Source organism: Pseudophryne corroboree, chromosome 7, assembly GCF_028390025.1.
Source record: "Pseudophryne corroboree isolate aPseCor3 chromosome 7, aPseCor3.hap2, whole genome shotgun sequence".
NCBI lineage: Eukaryota > Metazoa > Chordata > Amphibia > Anura > Myobatrachidae > Pseudophryne > Pseudophryne corroboree.
Window position 1 is genome coordinate 107678834 of NC_086450.1, and position 16830 is coordinate 107695663.

Consider the following 16830-nt stretch of genomic DNA (forward strand, 5'->3'; position numbering starts at 1 on the left):
ATTTTACCTACCCCTATGAGGCCAAACTATACACTATGCTAGGGAGAAGTCTAAAGCATATACACTGTGTATTTGGTTGCATACAGAGTCATCATATAAAGAACAGTTTAATCAGGGGCATAGCCAGAACTTTGTTGGTCCCATAGCAACATTTTGAAAGGGCCCTTGTCCCAGTGCTTCTACAGACACGTTTCTGCAGTTGTGAGTTTTATACCCCATAACAGTACTTCGTTATGAAACCGTTATAGAATGTGGGCCCCTGTCAGCTCTGGGCCATAGCAGCTGCACTCCTAGCACCTATGGTAGCTACACCCATGTATATAAAACTTATAACAGTGACAAGGAAGATGGGCCCCTCTCAGCTCTGGGCCCCATAGCAGCTGCACTCCTTGCAGCTATGGTAGCTAACCCTTGTATATAATATCTGTAACTGTGACAAGGAAGGTGGCCCCTCTCAGCTTTGGGCCCCATAGCAGCTGCACTCCCTGCACCTGTGGAAACTAACCCTTGTATATAACACATGTAACTGTGACAGGGAAGGTGGGCCCCTCTCAGCTCTGGGCCATAGTAGCTGCACCTATGGTTGCTACACCCTTGTGAATAACACATGTAACTGTAAAAAGGGAAGGTGGCCCCTCTCAGCTCTGGGCCCCATAGCAGCTGCACTCCCAGCACCTATGTTATCTACTTCCTTGTGACTGTGACAGGGTAGGTGGGTCCCTCTCAGCTCTGGGCCATAGCAGCTGCACTCCATGCACCTATGGTAGCTACACCCTTGTATATAACACATGTCACTGTGACAAGGAAGGTGGACCCCTCTAAGCTCTGGGCCATAGCAGCTGCACTCCCTGCACCTATGGTAGCTACGCCCATAGCCAGATTAAGGGTGGGATGCAGGGCATACTGTACCCTGGGCCCCCCTCTGTCAGCCCCCCCCCCCCCCTGTCCAGAACACACTGATATCACTAGATTTCAGTCTTATGCAGCAGCAGAACAGGCAGCCAGAATGCAAGCAGGACAGTATGCAGTGCAGGCAGAGACACAGGAATATTAGGTTTCATGAGCTGCTAACAGAGCTTCCCAACCAGTGGAGAGATAGGAGGGTGGAGAGAGCTGTAAATGATACAGGATGGGATCCCTGTGTCCCTTACAGCTCTCTCCACACCTGAGTGTCTGAGTTCTGTGTAACTTGTTATTTAATGAGGGTCTAAAGAGAGAGAGTCACACACATACAGACACACACACAGACCTCCTGTGTCCTGTCCCAGTGTGTAAGTAGTACAGAGGCTGTGCGCTATTTTTGCATGTGACAACATAAATTATAGTTTTTATTTTTCTATGTGTATATTAAGGTTGTTTAAGATGTCTTTTTTCCACTACAAGAACATTTATAAAATTGTTGTCTCTCAGCTAGGTGGAGCTATAAACAGTACCCATGCATTATTAAACTATTAGTTTAAATCTAATATACTCCACTGGGCTAAATGTTAAATATACACAATCCATACCTCCTAACATGACCGATTCCAGGAGGGACAAAGGGACAAAATGCTCTCTACCTGGACTTCCTTCTTAAGTAAGTTATGATTGCAATCACTTGTGTTGAAACACCTTTCCTATCAATTGAATAGATCAACACTGGTGATGCCAATCATATATTAAGAGTGAAGTCCATGTAAAGAGCATTTTGTCCCTCCTGGAATGGGTCATGTTGGTAGGAATGCACAATCTTATATACAGCCCCCCCCCCCCCCCCCCCCTCTACCGGGGGCCCCCCTGTCTAAAGTTCCCCTAGCACCCCCAAGGCTTAATCCGGCCATGTATACGCCCTTGAGTTTAATGTTTGCTTTTAGGGAAGTTTAGACAATGAACAAATGTCTTCATAGATGCTAGTGCAAAATGTAGGAGTAAGATTAAATGTGTTACTGTTTGTTTAAAATGTTTTGTTAGAATAGTTTTAAACAACTCCTCTTCCTTCTACTCTAACCATTGTAAGTAATAAAACTAAGTATTATCTACGGTAAATCTGATTCAATTTAGCAACATTCTCACACTTGACAGTATGAAATTTATAGAGTATATTATAGTCTGCTTGAGCCCAATGTATATTAGATCATCTGCTTATTACAAATGACTAAGAATCAATACACAAATCATGCCGGGTCAAGGAGCACATAGCGCACAAGTCCAAGGATACCCAGAAGAGGCTTAATATCCTCTCTATTTATGTGGCAGGCTGGCACTGAGTCATTCTCAGACAGTGTTTATTGCAGACAGGAGAAAATAGGTTGCTATAAGTATTACAAGTACTAAATCTGATAACAGTGCTTTATTTTCAATTGCATCCATGCAGAGGGCATTCGCCACGGAAACACATTACAGTAAACCCAATATAAATGTGATTATGTTTTATAAAATGTTAAATGAAACACATATAAGTTATTCTGAACAAAGAACTGGCTCCAATGTGTACGTGCTTTTAGTGGTTTCCTTCAGACCGTGTTTCATCTATGACTTTGGGGTATATTCAATCAAGGTCGACACTGCCGTCTTGTTGAAAAGACAGCAGTTTTCGACTTTTTCAGGTCGGAAGGGGTTCCGACCTATTCAGTCCCGAGCATTTTTATTCGACAAGTCGGGGAATTCGACTTGTCGAATAGTACGTGAATTGGCGGTATAGCTGCCGATTCGCATACTTCTGAGGGAAACGGGGCCAAATTCGACAGGTTTTGGCCCTGTTTCCGACCATCTCAGTTCGACTTAAAAAAAAGTCGGACTGAGATGAGGGACCTGAGAGGAGGAGAGAGGGGAGAGCCGCGGGCAGATGGGGGAGAGCCGTAGGCAGACGGGGGACAGCAGCGCTGTAGGAGGATGTGTCATAGCCGCCGCTCACGGCAGCATCCACCCGGCTCCAGCAAATGAGGTCCCACTTGCTGGAGCCGGGTGGACACTGCCGTGAGGTCTGGCGGCTATGCCACATCCTCCTGCAGCGCTGCTGTCCCCCGTCTGCCCGCGGCTCTCCCCTGTCTGCCCGCGGCTCTCCCCCCTCTCCGGTTCCTCATCTCAATTCGACTTTTTTGAATAGCCCTTGTCGGACCCATTCCGACAAATGCATGTCGGAATGGATCCGACCTTAATTGAATATACCCCTTTATATTCTAGCCTCCCTTCTGTGCTTTTCCGCCAAGTCTTTACATTAGCAGGTAGAATTCTTTTGTTGCCATGGGAATATGACACAAAGCTACTCACTGGGTAGAGCTGTATTCCACACAGAGAGAACAGCAATTTACACTGCTGATGATATACTGTGGATACGTGACTAAAAAGCACAGTAGGAATCCAGAGATAAAAGCAATATGTTCAATAAAATTTACATGGCAAATAAAAAGCAATAAATTATAGTAATCGCGGAGTGGACAACATCTTCTTTATAATAACGGCTACCATAATGCATTCATCATGCATTTACTGTAAGCCCATGAGGCCTACTTATTATTTATCAGGGTGTTTCCCCGGCCTCTATTAATATTGAAGAATATAGTTCTTAGCTTCGATTATAAAGAGCTATTTAACAATGTTTGCTTGCTGGGACAGAGCTATTGAAGGCTGTACTAGTGACGCACTTTTGCAACATTAAAATGTTTTGCTGCTACCTTAAGCCATTAGCCGCTGGCAGATTGGACATCTGGCAAATGCCAGAAGGGCCGATGCCCTGACGAGCCCTTGCGGCCACCTGAAGGCCTGTCCAAGCAGCTCCACATCCACTCTGCTCGGCCGGCATGCTCAGACACGGGAGTGGTGTACGGCCACACCCCCGTGACTCGCAACACATTCCTATGATTTGTGGCCATACTCTGTGAGCCTCAGCCACGCCCATTTCTACATGCACTACAAGTGCCAAGGCTGATTATTTCCCCCAGTTCATCCCTGCCAGCTGCACAATACTTCACTTCCTTGTTTTTCTATCAGGAAACTTAAGCTGGGTACATGCTGGCTGATATATTGTGAGCCAGTCGGCGGATGTGTACCCCCGATATGTGACTGGGATGTAAAATCAGCCCCAGGAAATTTATGGAAGCAGTCCTAAGGTGGGTGGGATCTGTTGTGGGGTCTGTTGAGGGGGCGGGTTTTTGCTGCAGTTGCGTGTGTGACTTTATGCTGGTGATGCCACATGCAGTTCCCTAGAGTACATCCTTGCATTCAAATATGCAAGGACATAGATGCCCACTTTCAATGTCTACAGATGCTGCAATCATGCTTTGTGTGTCTTTAGATGACACCATCAGTCACACCATTGAAACTTTCACCAGCTCTATGCTAGAGCAATTCACCGTCCCTATATATGCAACCATTATCAGCAATACCTCTTGTGGCCGGAGAGACTAACCCGCCACACGTGTAATGGCGGCTGCGGCACTGAAGGGGTTAATCCTCGTGCCCGGCGCCATATTAAGGGACAATGGGCGCTTGGCGTCACTGTTAAACGTACTTACGGTGCTGGGCGCGGACTGTTTAAAAGTTTGTTTAATGATGTGTTTTAACATGTCATATGTAGTGCTCTGTGCACAATTGTAGGATTGCATTTTTAACTGTATTTATTTTATATTCAAGATATGGTCACCTGTATTTTAAAGGGGAAAATGCACTTACTCTTATCAATGTCTGAATAATCATCTCCTGTCAGTAGGAAGTGGCATGCTAATGGCCCTGTCCTAGCAGAGAGGTGTGAATGACAAAACCTTTTGATGTGTAAGTATCCTTATCCCATATGTAAAGTAGTTCTGGGCTTGGAACCTGTTTCATGTCGCTGATTTAATTGATATACGAACCCTGAATGGCAAATGCAGGAAGGAAGACTGTTTGTTTGTATTGTAGCCTTTCCTGTTGTAATCCCAAACACTGGGTTTGCCTGGAGATGTGACTGAGACAGAAACATTTGTATTTTGAAGCTATGTGATAAATGTATCAATAGTGAATGTTAATCTCATACCAAACGTTGTCTGTGTCACAGGAAGGAGGATATTGTTTTATTGCACTTATCTCCTTTCCAATTGTAATTTATTTGTATTTTCTAAGATAACCTGATTGGTTGGAGAAGACAGGGAGGACATAACCCCCCTTTGGTACTGTGTGGAAAATTGACATAAAAAGGAGGCCTGCGTGCCTCCAGATTGTATTGTATTTGTACCATCTTTATTCTGCTGGAACATCTTGCTGTATGCTGTTGCCCCTAGCAATAGGGATGAGTCTTTTTTAAGGCTATTATTGAGCAAATAAACATCTGCCTCAAGAAGATTGCTTCATCTGTGACCTACAGGGTTATGCCAAACATAGCCCCGTCCTCCGGCTGTCCAGGGAAGCTAACGTCTCCAAGTACCGCCTTCCGCCAGCTACCGGTAGCGGCCTAGTCAGGTGACTAGTGGGGATTCGTCAACACCACACAGGTGTGGTGACGCAGTGTGTCGGCACATACAGAGCAGAACCGTGGTTCCAAACGCCACGGCAGGTTAGGAGTTTGGAGGTGGCAGCATAAACCCGCCCACAGCGCAGTGGGTGGAGTCAGTAACAGGCGGTTACTGACGGTAAGCGTGAATCCCCTATGTGTTCAGGTCCCGTGTGACCTAACCCTCAATTCTGTGCACAAGAGACGGGACGCGAAAGCGGTGAGTGCTTTCGTACGGGACCGTACTGTCACACCTCTATGCTACGTTACATCTGCGTCTGATTAGCCAACCCCCTGTACATTGGCGTTTCTATAATGGGTGCGGTGCACATGGGCCCCTGGGTCCGGGGGGCCCACACAGCACCCATTTTAACACTTACCTTTCCGGAGTCCAGCGCCAAGACCTGCAATCGCGGCGGAAACGGTAGCCAGATTGGTCTCCGGATCATGGCGGGCGCCATGTTTCCCAGAGACCTGCGCATGCGCAGTAGACTCCGGCACAATACAGCGCTGTACAGAGGAGGGGGCCCACCCGGAGGTGCACACGGGCCCCCTCCTCTGTAGAAACGCCCCTGTAACCACAGGAATGCCCAACACATTTCTAATGCACTTCTTGGTGCGTGTATCTGACTCTGTACTGCAACTCTGTACGAACACCACTGCAGTGCATGCATGTATGGTGCAACTCAGATGCAAGCACAGATGAAAAACATTGCACAAGAAAAATAAATAAAACACATTGGCCCCCAAAGAAAACAATAAAACAAATTGGACCCCATAGGAGGTTAAAAAAAAAAATGTATAATACAGCTTTTGTTATTACAATTTGTTTCAAATTTCCACTGCTGTTTTAAAGACCAAGTGACACCAAGAGGCTGTAACATCTATATATTCATTTATTTATAGAGATGAGCGGGTTCGGCTCTCAGAGAACCGAAGCACCCCGAACTTCACCACCCGAGCCCGGATCCGAGTCAGGCTCGGGTCTTCCCGCCTGACTCGGAAACCAGAACGAGGCAAAACGTCATCATCCTGCTGTCGGATTCTCGCGGGGTTTGGATTCCATATAAGGAGCCGCACGTCGTCGCCATTTTCACTCCTGCATTGGAGAGTGTAGAGAGCGGACATGCCTCCGTCCTCAGTGTCCGTGTCTTGTGCTGCATCTGTCCAGTCACAGTGGTTGTGTCCTCTGCTGCCATATGTCCTGTACTGCTGTATAAATCCAGTCCAGTGGTGGTGGTGTTGTGCTGCATCAGTCCAGTGGTGGTGTGTTGTGCTGCATCAGTCCAGTGGTGGTGTGTTGTGCTGCATCAGTCCAGTCACAGTGGTGGTGTCCTCTGCTGCCATATGTCCAGTGCTGCTGTATTAATCCAGTCCATTGCAGTGGTCCTGTTTTGTCCTGCATCAGTCCAGTGGTGGTGTCCCTGTGCTGCCGTATATGTCCAGTTGTACTGCCATATATGACCAGTGATCCTGTCGTATATGTCCATTGATACTGCCGTATATGTCCAACAGTACTGCCGTATAATTCCAGTGATCCTGCCGTATAATTCCAGTGATCCTGCCGTATAATTACAGTGATCCTGTCGTATAATTCAAGTGGAACTGTCGTATAAGTCCAGTGATCCTGCCGTATAATTCCAGTGGTCCTGGCGTATAAGTCCAGTGATCCTGCCGTATAATTACAGTGGTACTAGCGTATAAATCCAGTCCAGTGATACTGCCGTATATGTCCATTGTTACTGCAGTATATGTCCAGCGGTACTGCCGTATATGTCCAGCAGTACTGCCGTATAATTCCAGCGGTACTGGCGTATAAGTCCAGTGATCCTGCCGTATAATTACAGTGACCCTTCCGTATATTTGCAGTGATCCTGCCGTATAAGTCCAGTGCTCCTGCCGTATAATTCCAGTGCTCCTGACGTATAATTCCAGTGGTACTGGCTTATAAATCCAGTGATCCTGCCGTATAATTCCAGTGATCCTGCCGTATAATTGCTGTGATCCTGCCGAATAAATCCAGTGACCCTGCCGTATAATTCCAGTGGTACAGGCGTATAATTCCAGTGGTACAGGCGTATAATTCCAGTGGTACTGGCGTATAATTGCAGTGATCCTGCCGTATAATTCCAGTGATCCTGCCGTATAATTCCAGTGGTACTGGCGTATAATTGCAGTGATCCTGCCGTATAAGTCCAGTGATCCTGCCGTATAATTCCAGTGATCCTACCGTATAAGTCCAGTGGTACTGCCGTATATCTCCAGCGGTAGTGCCGTGTAAATCCAGTGATCCTGCCGTATAATTCCATTTATACTGCCATATATGTCCAGCGGTACTGCTGTATACATCCAGTGATCCTGCCATATATGTCCATTGATAATGCCGTATATGTCCAGCGGTACTGCCGTATAAATCCAATGATCCTGCCATATAATTCCAGTGATCCTGCCGTATAATTCCAGTGATCCTGCCTTATAATTTCAGTTATCCTGCCGTATAATTGCAGTGATCCTGCTGTATAAATCCAGTGTATGTGGTACTGCCATATAATTCTAGTGATATTGCCGTATACAGCGCCGTAACTAGGTGTGTGCCAGCGGTGCCTTGCCCACAGCGCACATGCACTGTACGCGCCGAACCGCTGGCAGCGCGGCCCAGTCGGAGAAGGTGCCCGGCTGCTACCGCTGCGGTGTGGAAAGAGCAGCTGCGGCAGGCGGCAGAAATTGAACGCTGCCTGCTGAAATAAGGGTAGGCTGCGGGAGGAGGACACTGGGCAGGGTAAGGCCAGAAGCTCCTCCTCCTTCACCCTGTATGCTCTCTGCTGTGGCTGCCGCCGCTGTACTGACCCTCCTCATCCGGCGCCTCCTGGTCCTGCAGCGGCGCAGCCTCCGATGTCAGACTCAGGCACGGGAGATGAGGGCAGCGCTGGCCTGGAGGCGGACCCCCGTCATTCAGAACTCGTTTGTTGCCGCTGCTACTGCAGGATAGCGGTGACCCCCCGCCCGCTGCTCAGGAGGAGAAGACTTGGACTTGGAGCCAATGAGGAAGTGCCTGTCAAACCCGCAGGTGCACACGGTGCTGGTGAAGAGGAGCAGGCTGACAGTTAACGGGGGATTGCCTGCCGTTGTGTAAAAAAAAAAGGGGGACTGCCTGCCGTTACGTGTAAAAATAAAAGGGGAACTGCCTGTCGTGTAAAGAAAAAAAAGGGGGGGGGGGGGGACTGCCTGCGATTATGTGTAAAAAGTGGACTCTGCCTGCCTAATGTGTTAAAAATTGGGACTCTTCTGCTGTAATGTGTTAAAAAGGGTGACTCCTGCTGTAATATGTAAAAAAGGGGACTCTGCGTGCTGTAATGTGTAAAAAAGGGGGACTCCTGCTGTAATGGGTAAAAAATGGGGACTCTGCCTGCTGTAATGCGTAAAAAAAAAAAAAAAAGGCGACTCTGCCTGCCGTACTGTGTGAAAGGGGACTCTGCCTGCGTAATGTGTGACAGGGGCTCTACCTGGCGTAATGTGTAAAAGAGGCTCTACCTGGCGTAAAGTGTGAAAGTGGTGCTACTGTGCGGCATCATTTAAATAATGGAGACTTCTGTACAGCATAATAATATGAATTTGTATTATTTTTGTGGTCACGCCCTTCCCCATGAAGCCTGCGGCACGCACTGCCCCTGTTTTATATACGGGGGGGGGGCAATGCTTTTTCTAGCACACAGCGCTAAAATGTCTAGTTACGGCACTGGCCGTATATATATATACCCTGTTGCAAAGCGGATTGTATCCGCCATTAAGGCAGTGGGACTGCAGTGCGAATCCTGCAGTCCCACTAGATGGGCCAGGTATTTGTGCCACACACTTGTGTCGCTTAGCTTAGTCATACAGCTACCTCATTGCCCTCTTTTACTTCTTGGCATGATGTGCTGTTTGGGGCCTGTTTTTTATATCTGCCACTGCAGTGCCACTCCTAGATGGGCCAGGTGTTTGTGCCGCACACTTGTGTCGCTTAGCTTAGTCATACAGCAACCTCATTGCACCTCTTTTTCTTATTTGCATGATGTGCTGTTTGGGGCCTAGTTTTTTTAAGTGCCATCCTTTCTGCAACTGCAGTGCCACTCCTAGATGGGCCAGGTGTTTGTGCTGCACACTTGTGTCGCTTAGCTTAGTCATACAGCCACCTCGGTGCAACCTTTTGGCCTAAAAACAATATTGTGAGGTGTTCGGTGTTTGGAATAGACTAGAAATGAGTGGAAATGAGTGTTATTGAGGTTAATAATACCATAGGATCAAAATTACCCCCAAATTCTATGATTTTAGCCGTTTTTATGTTTTTTTCAAAAATAATCCAGATCCAAAACCAAAACACGAAAGTTTGGTTTTGGCAAAACCAATCTAAAACCAAAACATGAGCAGGGAATTAGAACCAAAACCAAAACACAAAAAGTGCCCGCCGCACATCTCTATTTATTTATTAACATTTATGTAGCGCTAGCATATTCCAGTGCACTTCCTTTCAATGTTGGGCAGCGGCAGATTGAGAACTGAGAATGGCCCTGGATACACTTGTAGAAGTTGCTTCACACGGCCAGCACCAAAGGTATACATTGTAACCATGGCCGCAGCACCACCCCTCACATGTCAGCATACAAAATAGGCCCCACATCTTCCCTGTGAGGCCTATCGCCAATACACCCCTGCTGCGAATGACATCAGTCACACATATCTCATCAGCTGGGCAGCAGAGCCGATGGCCAATATATCTACAGATATACTGGGCCATCTGGCTGTGTGTATGGAGGGTCCACAGACTGCCCATACACATACTGCGGGGGCCAACGTCACAGCTGGGCTGACAAATTCAAATACCCACCCAGCTGCATGACAGGGAGCAACACATCGAACGTCCGATTGGTAAGTGTGGATCAGCCGCCCGGTCGGCGTGACTGCTGTTTCACTGACATATCAGTCAGGCGTTTACCCAGCCTAAGTGTATGCACAGACTGTAAAGATCATTTTTGCCGGGTCTTTGTTTATGGGAAATGGCTGATGGTGTTAGTCTCCAGGGGGCAATCTCCAGAAAGCTAAGCTTTTCAGAGCTTGATAAATTGGGTAACATTGCCCATCCCCAAAGAAATCTATGTACCCAACGTTAAGTTGTTAAAGTCTGAGAAATCAGAAATCAGTGACTAGCGTTAGGGCTTTAATAATTAGCCCCGATCCTAAAAAAAAAATTTCTCCGGCGAAAACGGCTAAATATGACCCTACGTATCATCCACTGGGTGCTTTGTACACTTTTGGTACAATGTTAAAGACAGAGAGAGCAGGATCTCCCTGGTGGAGCACATTGGTACTTTTTGTATCTTTGCTTTCCATCAATCCATTTGCTTGGCAAGTAAGTTTGAGGGAGAGAGGACAAGGACAGGTTATTTGAAAATGTTCATGGAAAAGTCCTACCCAACAGTTAGATCACAATGCCAAGCAAACTCAACTGGATGCTTTAAATAACAATGGGGTGATTCAGGTCCAGTCGCATGTGCAGTACGGGCAGTGTCGGACTGGAGCATGAAGGGCCCACTGGGGGTATGCAGTGGTAGGGGCCCATGACTAGAGGTGCGGCCAGCCTCCAAAGGAGGTGTGGCCAGCCACCACAAAGGTTTGGCTAACCATTATAGAGTACCTGGTCTGGACTCCTTGATAAGTTATATAGTAATTAATGCTAGTGCATGCATGATAATGTGCCCGATTAATGACAGCAATGTACTGTAGAGAATACATCATAATCCTGTGCAGTATAAGGTAACATATGTATAATATATAATTTAAGTGCACAGTCTAGAACCTAGAGGGTTGTTTCCCCTGTACCCCTGTGGGCCAGTCTGAGCCTGAGTACGGGTCCTGCAGCACTGTACGTAGTACGGCTGCAGACGTCAGTTGATTGACAGTCTGCAGCCATTTGTGGGCTTGTGCATCCAATATGAAAATATAATTAGAGAACCAATTAGTGCATGTCTGTTTTAACCATTTCATTAGCACACATACAGAACATTATACTGCAACATACTTAAAAGAATTGATAGTCTGAAAAAAAAGTAGGCTCACAGCCTTCCACATGCTCTGTCCAGTTGCCATGGTGATTAATGAAATCTGCATCTTAATAATGAGGGAACATTTTTATGCATAACCAGATTATATTTGGAAATAAAATACCAACAATGATTAAATCATTGAAAACTATTTTTAGATACGCACAGTTAAAAGACTCATCATTTATTTTCGTGCCTGAAGTGACCTTTCATAATTGAATTCTTTGTAAAGGTGGGAATTAAACTGGAAAATTCAAACCATTTAGATGCAGTGCTGAAATATTGCACAGTTGATAGACTGTATGCATGTCATGAACTGTTCATTTTAGGAACAATATTGCTAAAGTACAAGACTGCATCAGTGAAATCTAGCAGTAAATGCTATTTTGTAGGGTAGGAAGAGAATCAAGTGGCGTTTATTAAAAAATCGCAAAGGATGGCTCTCCCAATAAGAGCTGTCCTTTACAATACAAGGATTTACGAGTTTATGATCTGGGAGTCCTTCTGCGCATGCGTCAGAGATGATATGTGTGCCGCAGGGGATACTGGGAGGGATCCGATTGACTTCTATTAGGCCTACCGTGTCCAAGTTCCGAAATGTATTATATTCCGGAGCTTTGCGCATATGAGAAATGAAGCCAAACCTTCGGCAATGGCATTTTCAGAGGTTTGACTGCACTTTTACCTTTGATGCATCCCACCCTGGGACTTGCAGTTTCACAAACAGGTTATGAGCATTTGCTTTATAAATATGTTCCAATTGCAGCTTCATTATTCGTTTCCATTATATTAGCGCTTTCCATTGGACCAGTTTGTCAGAAGTACAGGCATAGCTCTGATGTAATACACAGTTCTCGTGCATCTTATGGGGTCAATTCAATTAGGCTTGCCCTGTTTGTAAGTGCACGCATAAGCAGCAGTTTCGTTAGCATACTATTTACTAATTTATGTTCATAGCCCCACATTATGCAGGTTTCTGAGGGGTGCGTACAAAAATCTAAAAGTCTGGAGTGAAATGGGGGTGAGATGAGGTGCCATTGCCAGCGTATTCGGGACAATGCAAGAGGGCTTTGCCCTATTCACACCTAATTGAATTGACCCATGTGACCAATGGCGCACACAAGGGGGGGTTCTGAGTACCCTGAAACATCCCCCTGCCTAGCTGATCCATTGCCATGGCTGCACTGTCATTGTTGGGTGAAGGAGAGCTTTGTCTTTGTGTCGTCAGGCCACCCCCACTTGGAGCCTAGTATGGGCAGAGATTGGAGCTGCCATTGATGTGGTAATTTCTGTAGAAATTAACCCAGTTTTTTTCTTGCAGCTCCAGAGCAGGTCCAATTTTCCCTAAAATCGTTGAAAAGGAAAAATTGTCAGGCCTTATTTCAGAACCCCTTGGACATCACCCTAAAGAATAATGAAGCAATTGGAAGTTTCCAATTAGCTTAATTAATACAATAATTAGTTACCTTCTGGGAGCCCTGTCCTCCTCCGCTGCTCTAACATGCTGAAGTCAGACTCTTCGTCTCCGGCATCCACCGCACCCTCTCCTCCTCCACAACTTACACAGCGTCCTCTTCCACTTGTTCCGGTTTGCACAGCCTCCTCCTCCACGACTTCCACAGCATTGTCCTTCACAACTTCCACAGTGTCCTCCACTTGATCTGGCTTCCACAGCATCCTCCTTCACTTGGTTCGGCTTCCACAGCATCCTCCTCCACCTGGTTCATCTTCGACATGATCCTCTTCCACCTGGTTCAGCTTCCACAATGTTCTATTTCATCTGGTCCACTCCACAGTGTCCTCCTCCACCTGGTCTGGCAGCACTGCACTTGATTACTGGATCGATGGCTAGCTCTGGAACCCGATCCAAAATGGACAGGGCATCCTTAATGCAGTAGAATAGTTTTATGCAGCAATGTCCCCCTTCCCTGCACACTCCTGTAGGTACACAGCTTCTCCCAGCTCTCCCCTCCTGGATCTTATTGTGGAATAGTAGAGAATGGGCACCCAGTAGGCCCAGGGCAATTAGCTGGAATGATCTTGCTCTCTATCAGAAAGATAGACACATCTTGCATTGTACTTCTCCGTGGAATTTGGCTGCAATAAAAAATAGTAACCAATATTTTTTTTATTTGAATACCCCTGGTATTGGGAGTGCGTGTGTCCGCAGTAACTCAAATTTGGTTGCTATACCTGCAAAACCTTTTGTGGCCAAAATTATGCAGCCAATTCAATACATCCCCATACGTACGCTGTAGATAATAAGAATTGACTGTAGTCCGGTCATGTTTTTTTTTATGAATTTTAGGTTGTTTTGCTTTGATGAATGTAATGTATGTGACAAATTTGTTGAGTTTAAATTTTGATCCTTCATAAATGAGAATTATGTAATCTCTTCAATGTTTCCAAAGTACTATGTGCAATTTGTATTTATTTACAGAGTTCTTGTCAAATATTTTGATGCATAGGCTGGCATAGCTGGGGTAAAAATGGTTCCCATAGCAGTTCCTTGAATCTGTGTTTAGATTGTATTTCAACTGACAAATAGTTACTGTATATGTGAGGATGCATTTTCTGCTACTTGCTATGAATTTTATTGGCCTCTATGAATGCCTACATCCTTTTGATGTCCTGATGGCTAGATTATCACGATGAGTATGATATAGTTAACCTGACTTCTATAGTGCCCCAGATATATTACTATATCCATGTGTAGTCTTTGTGGAAGTTTAGCGGCAACGTATTTCTGACATATGATGGTCTTTTGCTGAAATATGGCCGTAAGGATGTGCCATCCCTGTCTACCAGGTGTGTTATTGACTGATTTGTGTATTTTGAATCAGGAATTGCAAGTGTGGGATTTTAGGTAGTTTAATTAGTAGACACTTTAATTTTTGTTGGCAAATTATCTTGTTTTCTTATCCCTATAGTATTGTGTTTAGGGCTGATTAAAATGTATTTATGGGATTTTATTCTCGTTTTTTCTGTGTGTGGGGGGGGTTTTGGGTTGGATTTTTTTGACTAAGTGCTCACATATAAGTTTTAATTGTAGTGTTGTGTTTTACTTGTTTTGCTGTGATTGTTTATGGCTGGAAACACACCTGACAGATATGTCGGTGGACCAGCCATCAGGCTGACCAAGCGGCCGATCAGGATAAGTGTATACACACTTACTGATCGGCTGCTTGATATGTTGATCCCTGTTATGCAGCTGAATTTGTCAACCAGATGTGACATCAGATCCCCCACAGCCAACCACCCATACACACAGCATGATGCACCGATATATCTGAAGATATATCAGCAATTGGCTGTGCTGCACTACATCATTCACAGAAATATCGCTGGTACAGATCTGCCAACACGCCCACAATATATCAGCCATTCAATTGAATGCCAGATATATCAGCCAGTGTGTACTGTGTACCCAGCTTCTGAATAATTCCATCTCTATTCCCGTTAGTGTAAAATTACCTATTAAGGGCCTGATTAAGAGATGTACATTAACTGGATATCTGATTGTTTGAGATCCGTGCATGCACAGATGCTGCACTGTACACGTGCGGATCTCGTCCTACGACGTCGCTCACAGTGTCCTGCACTTCAGGTAGAAGCAGGCATCAATGTTGTGCCTTAATAATGAAATTACTTCCTATATTATTGATATTTGCTAATTGGTTTAGCTCTATCTGAATAAAACCAGGCTGACTTCCATACCACAATACTTCTGATTGAAAGAGGTCTTACATAATGTTACTGTGCTGTTGGGGTACCCTGCTTCTTCTATTATTTAACTATCAATCTTTTGTGCCTCACTTCCGTTCCTCTCCTCATATCATGGTACTGAACCGTCAACAAGAACGGCCAAGTCACACAAGCACCATCAGAACACTCATTCCCTGACATACTTTGTGCTGTAGTAAACAATTTGATGATCTCATTGACTACTGGCTACTCTATCCTCACCCACGTAAAAACAATGGATATTCAACAATCAGCAGCTGCAAAATGAAGATACAAATTCAGCTGACAAAATTACACTAATGTAGATCATAGATCAGTCAGGGAATTCCCTGATGCTGGTCCAATACGACGATCAAAAATACAGACCGTCTGACATTGATGATTGTGAATCTGTCAGGTAATCGGCAAAATCAAAAATTAAATATTTTTAACAGGTTAAGCCATATTGAAGTTAGAGTGACCACATTTCAGCATGGTGCACCATGTGACACTGTAGTGTTCGACAAAACAAAATTTATCCTGCACCAGACTAAATATAATTAATTAATTCAATAACAGAAACCAACTAAACAAAAAAAACCATTAAACCCGCATCAGCGGCTATTTTAACGTTGGAGGTGCTCCTAGGAATATGTACCAGATACATGTTAATTCAGTGGGAGTGGAAGAACCCACATCTCACCAAAAGAAAAGAAATTCCTTTGTTTGGAGCACTCTTTTAAACATTCAATGTGAATTGAAATGAGAAATTGAATAAATTAATACTTAACTTTTATTATTCCTTACTTAACTAAAATTTAAAAGGGATTGGTATATGTATCTCAAATTATTGTATCCCTATATAAACAGTGGTAGAATATAAAATAGGAGCAAAAACAATGGTAGAATATATATTGATGTGATTGCTCAAATAGTAAAATAACAGTGATAGTAATCTATCCGACCATTCAGACAGACAGCAGTGGTGATATTTGTATACTCTTGTAAAGTCAGAGGATTCATGACCATTGAGATATCACCAATAAGTTCAGACTAATAATGTGCGTCTGAGTTTCATCAAGCGGTGTAGCTATTTCTATATGAATTCATTAGATCAGCTAATCCCCCGACCTCAATCAAAATTGTACACAAGGACTGATCCTTTATCATGTAGCAAAAAAATATATATTATCCATATCTAGTGTTTTAACATATGTTGTATCACAATTGTATGGAGCAGATATAAATGCATAAATAGCCACCTTGTATTGGGGCTAACTTCCAATCACTAAGTCACACAATCATATGAGTCAATAGACATACAGTAACATTCAAAATCGACAGAGTATGCATTGCAAATCCTGTAATTTGTTCAAAAATTAATCCAAGATCTGGAAGTACATTGCTACATAAACAGTAGATGTGTTGTGTACCAAATGTGGAGGGGAGGGGGGAGAGAGAGAGACAAAAGGATAGACACTCTAGTCAAATAATCCCATCTGCTGTCCAACCTCATCCAAGAGCGGAGGAAAGATGAGAGTAGGACCGTCAACTGTGCCGTAGAAATAAGAAAACAGGCACTCTGGC

The 16830-nt window shown here is 44.7% G+C and overlaps 1 protein-coding gene across 8 annotated transcripts in view; it reads right to left on the bottom strand.

The window, feature by feature from the left end:
• Positions 1–16830, bottom strand: part of GALNT13 (polypeptide N-acetylgalactosaminyltransferase 13) — a 770323-nt gene that overhangs the window by 159212 nt on the left and 594281 nt on the right. The gene's annotated exons all lie outside the window — the stretch shown is intronic.